The 7,876-nt window shown below is 38.4% G+C and overlaps 1 pseudogene; it reads right to left on the bottom strand.

Annotated features, from left to right (window-relative positions):
• LOC110287142 overlaps window positions 1-7,669 on the bottom strand; it is a 69,953-nt pseudogene extending 62,284 nt beyond the window's left edge.
• Window positions 7,670-7,876: the final 207 nt, after the last annotated feature.

Below are 7,876 nucleotides of genomic sequence, written 5' to 3'. Positions count from 1 at the left end.
TTGGAAATGTAAATGAGGAAAATACCTAATTAAAAAAAGATGTCAAAAAAAAAAGAAATGTCTCCATGTTACCACTCCTGCTGTAATGCCTTGAATTATTAATTTTAGCATATGAGAGATAAAGTTTTCAGGCATGGCTTACTTTGTTACATAAGGTGGTAACTTACAGAGTAAGTTCATGGCAAAGGGAAGGCTAAAGCCCAGGGTTCCTGACACTGTGTTCAATGTTCTTCCCAGTGTAGTCGCTTTTAAGTGGGTTATGGGTGGGTAGCATGAGTCTTAAGATTCTTTGCCAGTGTCTTTATATATGGATGTATAGGTACATGTGTGTATATGTACATGTTTGTATGTAGTGGATGATGAACATAAAATGTTTTAGATAACATTACTTTTATTGCTAATATTTTATACATATGGACTCAAAATATGAGAGCTTTGAAACTTCATAGCCTTTGGTATGTGAATGAAATACTTTCAGAATTTCTCCACAACTTAAATCTTCATAAAAAAAATCTTACTGGAATAACAGCTTTCTCCACCTCATATTGCTCTTCTTCCTATACTTCCTCTTCCTCCTTGTTATTATTCTCAATCTATCAGGTAAAATAATAGGGTCAAGGCTATTGAATGGTTGAGCACTGACTCACAGTTAAGTTGCAAGTCAGTGATGAAGCTGAGTAGGCCAAGGCTGGTATTTATCCTCCCACACCAGATACTCATTCCCAAGGTCCATACAGGAGTTATCAGAGCAGGCTCTGGCCCTTTACACAGAGTAACAGCAGGTTCAGGGATGGAAGGATGTTGTTTTGTATAAGAATCAGATTCCCCAGATTAGGAGCTGAGGCACAGTGTGGAAGAGGCTGCTCATCCCTCTGTCCTCTGTTCTCTTAGCCAAACATACAAGAAGAGTGGCTTATGTTATCTCAGTTCCATCTAATTGGAATGAAACTGACAAAAATTAATGAATTCTGCTCATATTGAGAGGCAAGCTCCACAATGAAATCATAACACAGCAACATGTTTGAGAAGCAGAAAGTAGAGAGAGGAAATAGAGAACACTCGAGAGGGAGGGACAGAGACATGAAAGCCCTTCACGGGCAAGATCTCAACATAGAAAGTAGAGAGGTAAAAAGCAAGCAGCTGTGTGAGAACAAAAGAATATTCTTCAGCTTCTCATTCTGCTTGCTGCCCAGATTCTTCAATTGCGGTTCCTGCTAAATAATAATGTGGGCTCTCTCTGCTCCCAACTCAAAGAGAATGAGAAAACAGCAAAACACTCAAAGTTACAGTATAGCCACAGATAAAAGTTGATGACACGGACTTCCCACTGCCCATCCTCACGTTGGCAACCACTGCCGGAGATGCACAATGACAGTGAATTTATTGAACAAAGAAGAAAAAGACTTGAGCCAAGATGGGGAAAGGAACCTTTCTTTACTTTCCCTAATGGGGTGTTTTGATGATTGCTAATGTTGGCAGTGTTCAATTTTGCAGCAGCGCCTTGGGGAGGAAGGAGAGGCTACTTACTCTGCTATCTAAATTCACAATAGGCCAGAGCTATCATAGCTACAAAAGGTGCACAGCAGATAACAGGATCATAAACATTAATTTCTGGAACCTTATATGGATTAAGACAGTTAAAGAAATTCATCCCTGAGAGTTCTGTTCATTAATATGAAGACAAGAAATCACAACATGAGATTTCAGGTTTTAGAAAGGAACTAATACTAATTATGAGCCACATACTGACAAGCTGGGTGTCAATTTTAGATAGTGAGTCTTGAAATTTTCATTAAAATATGGTTCACAGTCACAGAAGATTTTATATTAAAATATAGCTCAAAGTCAACAGAGACTGTGGCCGTTAGCATAGGTTTACTGAGAAGCTGTGTAACACAAGCTTCGCAGGCTCATTTGCCTTGAGTGATTCAATGATGGTTCTGGAGAACAGAGAGCTGTGCTGCTTAGTGTCTGCCAACTTGATACAAACTAGAGACACTTAGGAAGAGGCATTGCTGAGGAACTGCATTATCATTTTTATGGAGAATATTCTTGATTGTTGATTGATGATTGATGATTGATGTAGGAATACTCAGTCCATTATGGGAGGTGCCACCCTAGGCAAGTGGTTTTGACTTGTATAAGAAAGCAAACCAAGAAAGCTATAAAGATTAAGCAAATCAGTAGGATGCTTCCATGGTCTCTGCTTCATTTCCTGTCTCCAGGTTCCTCATCTAAATTTCTGGCCCAGCTTCTTTCAATGACGGATTGTAACCAAAAATCTAAAACAAGTCCTCTTCTTTTCTAAGTTAGTTTTGGTCAGTGTTTTATCATAAAACAAAGAAGCAACATGGAATAGTAGCCTAGACTATGTAGATGTCTCTCTTTCTGTCATTCGGCAAGATTTTTATGACATATTTGTGGAATATATAAAGAACTATGGCCTCACATGTCAGTAGTTTCTTGAAATAACTTACTAATAAAATTCATGACACAGATCTTGACAGATTATTTCCTCCATCTTGTACTGCTAACTTTTTATTAATGACTTGGTTGAAATTATATATATATGTGTGTTCATGAAAGAATGGTTTAGTGGTGCTAGAGTGTAATGAACTCAAATATAAGTAGGCTGTATTTGATGAGATGTATTTGAAGACACATTAATATAGTAGTTTATACAACTGATTATCTAGGATTCAACACTAATCAAATGCATATGCTCTGCAAGCAAGGCCTAGGAATCAGTATTTTTAGAACTCCTCAGTTGAGCTTAGTGGGAGATCAAGTCTGAAAATTCCTGTGACAACAGAGTGTGGAGGAGTTGATGATCCCATTGCAATGTATATTGGGCAGGGTATCATCCAAATATTTCTTTTAATCTTGAACAATGCCTTTTATAAGTAAGAGCTCCTTAAAACTGCAGCAGTGACCAGAATAGTAAGGAGACTCAAACTCATGTAAACTATGTCATGTGAGGAATGCTAAGAACTTGAGTCTCAGAGAAAATGGAAATGAGTGAGCTATAGGGACTCTCCTTGCCCTTTCTGTCCCCAGAAATAAGAATTAGAACCGTAAAGTCAAAGCAACATGCACACACATTTTGACTCAGTTGAAGGAACAAGATTATATTGGGTACAATGACAAAATGAGATGCTCAGGAATAAACAAGAACCTCAAATTTGAGGACTATAAGACATTTGACCTGATTAGCCATTTTACCTTAGTTAATACAGCTTAGGTAACAGTTTGAAAACAGGACCTTGTGCATGCTAGGGAAAGCACTGAGCTATATACCAACCTATGGTTAACCTTTTTTTTTTTTTTTTTTTTTTTGAGGAAAATGTGGAAAGTGACACTACCCGAGATTCCTGATGACACATAAGAGGGAGTTTAATTGTTTAATTCAAACAGCTTACAAACAGAGTTTATCACTTAATAGAGAAGTGACGTTAAGAGAGTTCATTAAGGTTTTCTGCATTTGGTGGCTTGATTTGCTCTTTCCTTGCTTTATTCTGTGCAAAAGCTCTTTCCATGTGGTGTCCTAGAAACCTCAGCAGATACTTTTTTCTGATACATCTCAAAAAGGTCCTGATGAACAAAATTCTAAATAGAATTCTGAGTGGTCAAAAAGAGTGTGTGTGTGGGGGGGGGGCTGGAGCAATGGCTCAGTGGTAACAGCACTGACTGCTCTTCTGAAGGTCCCGAGTTCAATTCCCAGCAACCATATGGTGGCTCACAACCATCTGTAATAAGATCTGATGCCCTCTTCTGGTGTGTCTGAAGACAGATACAGTGTACTTACATATAATAAATAATTAACTCTTAAAAAAGAGTGAGGTATGTGCATGAGCTTGTGTATGGGTAGGTGCTAAGGTATTGGAGAATGCTGGATACATAAAGTGCCACCCTAGCCCTGGCCTTCTAGTATTGCTTGATACTATGTCCAGAATGCAACAATAAGTTCAGGACAAGGTGCCACCTACAGCTCCCGAGCACAGATTTGTTTCTGTCATCAGGCTCATTTCTTATTTATGTCGTTCTCTGTCATTTCACTTTTGCCAATTCTTCATTTTGTTTCTAGTAAAACTTCATTTTACTAGAAACACACATTTATTCTAGAAACATTTATTCTACCCTACTCCATGCTCTCACACCCACTATACGTTTTGACTCATCCTCTGTTATGACAGTGTTAGGTCACAGTGATTTGTATCTTCTTTAAAATGCTATGGTAGTCTACACAATTAAATATGCCCTTCTGGCAGGTCTTGAATTTTTCTATTATACGGTATGAGCTAGTGTTTTAAATTGTTACTTATTGTAACTGTGAGTGTCTTAAAGCAAGGACAATGCCTTTTTGTTTATCCTCTGTGCCTACCATATAGCTGATGGAATAGTGTGTGTGTGTGTGTGTGTGTGTGTGTGTGTGTGCATTTATGTCCCTTTATTGTTGTTTCTAAAATTCTCTACCAGGTCATCAGAATGTCTCTGTGGTAAATTTTTACAGTACTGAAGAGGGCATTGGAGCCCTTAGCCATTAGTATAGGCTATATCCCATGTTCGTGCTGACAAACATTTTTTGCTTAATTTTAGACCCTAGGAATGAGTGAGTTTCACAGTTAAGGCCTTAGTCTATTTTGGAATAATTATGCCAGACCCTATTCTAGGACACAAATCCCCTGTTATCATTAAGCCTCTGAGAAGAAAAAAAGAACAGCAAAATTAGATGATTGTTTTCTAGTATCGACCATGGGGCTCATGGACTAAATGGATAAAACACAGCCTACCCACTCATCTCCACTGAATAAGGCTAGAAAATTACATTTGAATGATTCAAACACTAAGGACAATAGTGGCAGACTGAGGATGTACCAAGATTCAAAAGTGCCACAGTATCTATGATGTTCTGGGGTCCTGTGTAGCGCTGGATTTTCTTTTGCCATGTCCTGACCTGAACTCTGTGTTCTGGAAACCTTGTGTGCTCTTCAGAGTGCTCGCCAGACTGAGCGAATTGATCTAATTCTGAATCACAGACTAGAGAAACTCCTGATGCTGAGAGAACAGCCTCCCCCAACCCCTGTTTCCTCATTTCATTTTCTGATATTTGCTGCTCTGTTCTAATGGTGGCAGCAGCTGATGACTGAAGCATACAGGAACGGATCTTCTGAGGACCTAGAATGCTCTCTTTCCAGTGGAGTTGTGGTAAAAAGGAGGGTTTGATCAACTTTTAATGCTTTTGCTTTTCTTCTTTTCTTCTTGAACCTCACCATTGGTTCTAAACAAGAGCACAGAGGAGATTGCATAGGAAAAATACTTTAATTCTACCTTAATTCTTTTGAAGTAGAGTATTAGATAATTTGTGGGTGCACGTTGATTTCTTCGTATTCATGGTGGACTGGCTTCAGGATGCCATGAGGATTTCTAGAGTTTTAGATCTTCAAGTCTCTTATGCACAAGGTTTACACATAATTAATACAATGCTGCCATGTACTTTAAATCAAATTACTTATAACACTGAAAACAGTGAAATGCCATGTAAATAGGTGATACACTGTATTGTTTTGAGAATAAAAATAAGAAGAAAAGTTGGTAAAGTGCAGATGACACTCACCTACGCCTGACTTCACCATGCACAGAAGACACATAGGTGAACAGCACTTACCAGTAAGTGATGGAGAGGGTGAGAGGGTCTGTAGAATGCAGCAGGCCACAGCAGGGATGCTGGCATCAGCAACATCTCTGAAACGCTTAGCACCATTTCTGAAATCTCTGTATTTGTTGTGTAGCAAATGCAAGTTTGGAATTTTAGAACTTTCTAATTTTTTTCCCAAACATATTTTAGTCCCCACTGGTTTGACTCTGCAAGTGTGGAATCTGTAGATAGGGAAGAGTGATTGTGTTTTTAAGATGCTTCTGACAGGAATGCAGTGAGGTCATTATAGGTGGAAAGAGTCAGACATGAAAAAGCACTAACACGGATTCTGTGTACTCAGTCATTAAGCACTGGTAAACTGGAGTGAAAATATGCCAGACATTTCCTTTCACTGAAATAGAAAACTTAAAGCCTAGGGAAAGGCATGGAGGATATTTTATTTTATTTTATTTTAGGAGCAGAGGAGTAAGTAACAGTTGGGATAGCAAGAAAGAACATAAAAAATTGCAGTATCACTAACCATCAGTGAGTTGAGCATTGTTTTCTTCTCTCAGAACTAAAACCAGCAAGCCACCAAAAGTGAGCACTCTGGTACTGGGGGGTGCGGGTGGGGTGGGGATGGACAAGGGTGCTGATCAGGATGTAAAATAAACATATAAATTAATTAATGGGAAAAAGAAGCTCTCTGAGACTGTGTCAACAGTCAATGTACAGGAGAATCTCTGGTTTCATTTGCTTCACAGTTTCAGGTAACTGTCTGAACCCCCATCACCCCCCTTGTCCTTTATGGCTTTGGAAGGCAGCGGACCCAGCACTCTCACACTGAAAAATGAGTAGAACATGCAACTTCTACTACTTTGATTTTTAGGATCTTAGAATAAAAGGGAGACTATGTAAAGGTGATTTCTTTTAGTTGTAGGTGTAAGCCTTAATGTAGCACAGGGAGGAGGCCCGAGGGTTTGTTAGAGGCCAAATGTCCTTGATAATAGTCTATACTAGCTAAACAACTGTAAGTTAGTTGTATCATTTTATCCATTTTGAAAATATGAATTTGTTCCACTGAAATTGATAGATTGAGAGACAGCTTGAACATGACATGAATTTGTGTTTGCCTGAGCATGATTCCATCAGCAAGAAACACGAGATAAAGAAAATTGCACACAACTCTATTGAGCTGCACGTAATAAATAAAGCACACCTCAACATCTACCAGACATTTCCATTCACATATAACAAGAATACTTTCCATATGACTTCAAATAACCCCTTTTTACCACTTTAAATAAACACACTTATACCTCCTCAAAGTAAAGTGCCATTGTACTGTATTGTTTATATTTTTTAAAACATCAGCATCCAAAAAAAAAAAAAAACCTATGTTGCCGTTCCTATCTGTTTTTCTTTCTGTATATGGTATAGTGTGTGTGTGTGTGTGTGTGTGTGTGTGTGTGTCTCGGGGTTGGGGGGTGAAACTAACTTATGTGGAAGCACATGGATTCTGATGTTGAGATCACTTTCTGAATTGCTTCTCTATCTTATTGTTTGAGGTGAGTTATTTCACTAAATGAAGAAGTCTGTTTTGAATAGATTGGCTTTCCAATGAGTCTCTTGGGATTTGCCTGTTTTACCATGCGACACTGGGATTATAGATGTGTGCTGTCATCCCAGACCTTGCAAAAGTTTTAAATTTTTTTTAAAGTTTTTGACAATACTATACATATATAACGCACTGTGATCATGTTCTCTCTCCCAATTAAACTCTCATTTGCATCTCACTTCTTCCCTCCTTCCCAATATTCCTCTCATCCTTTTGTCCCTCTCTTACTTCCTTTCCTGACTCGCTCTTTCTTGTCCTGCATCCTTCATTCTCTCTCTTCCTCTCCCTTTCCTTCTCCCTCTAGTCCCTCCCTTACCACAAGTACCTCTTTTTGTGTATGTGTCTCTGTCAGTGTTTCTCACTTACCCTGTATAGCCATTTATAGCACCTCTGTATTCATGATTTTTAACAGCCATATCACACCTAGAAGATATTTCCTCACCATACCCATATTAATCTTTTAGCTACCACATTCCTTCAACCTCTTCTTATATTATGTCCCTTGGTATTTGTGTATGTCTGTGTGTGTGCGTTTGTGTGCTCGCCCATGTGTGTGACATAAAATTTCCAGTTTGAATCAAAGACTTGGCATATATATATATATATATATATATATATATATA

Source organism: Mus caroli, chromosome X (genome assembly GCF_900094665.2).
Source record: "Mus caroli chromosome X, CAROLI_EIJ_v1.1, whole genome shotgun sequence".
NCBI classification, from domain to species: domain Eukaryota; kingdom Metazoa; phylum Chordata; class Mammalia; order Rodentia; family Muridae; genus Mus; species Mus caroli.
This window is presented reverse-complemented; position numbering and strand designations above follow the sequence as displayed.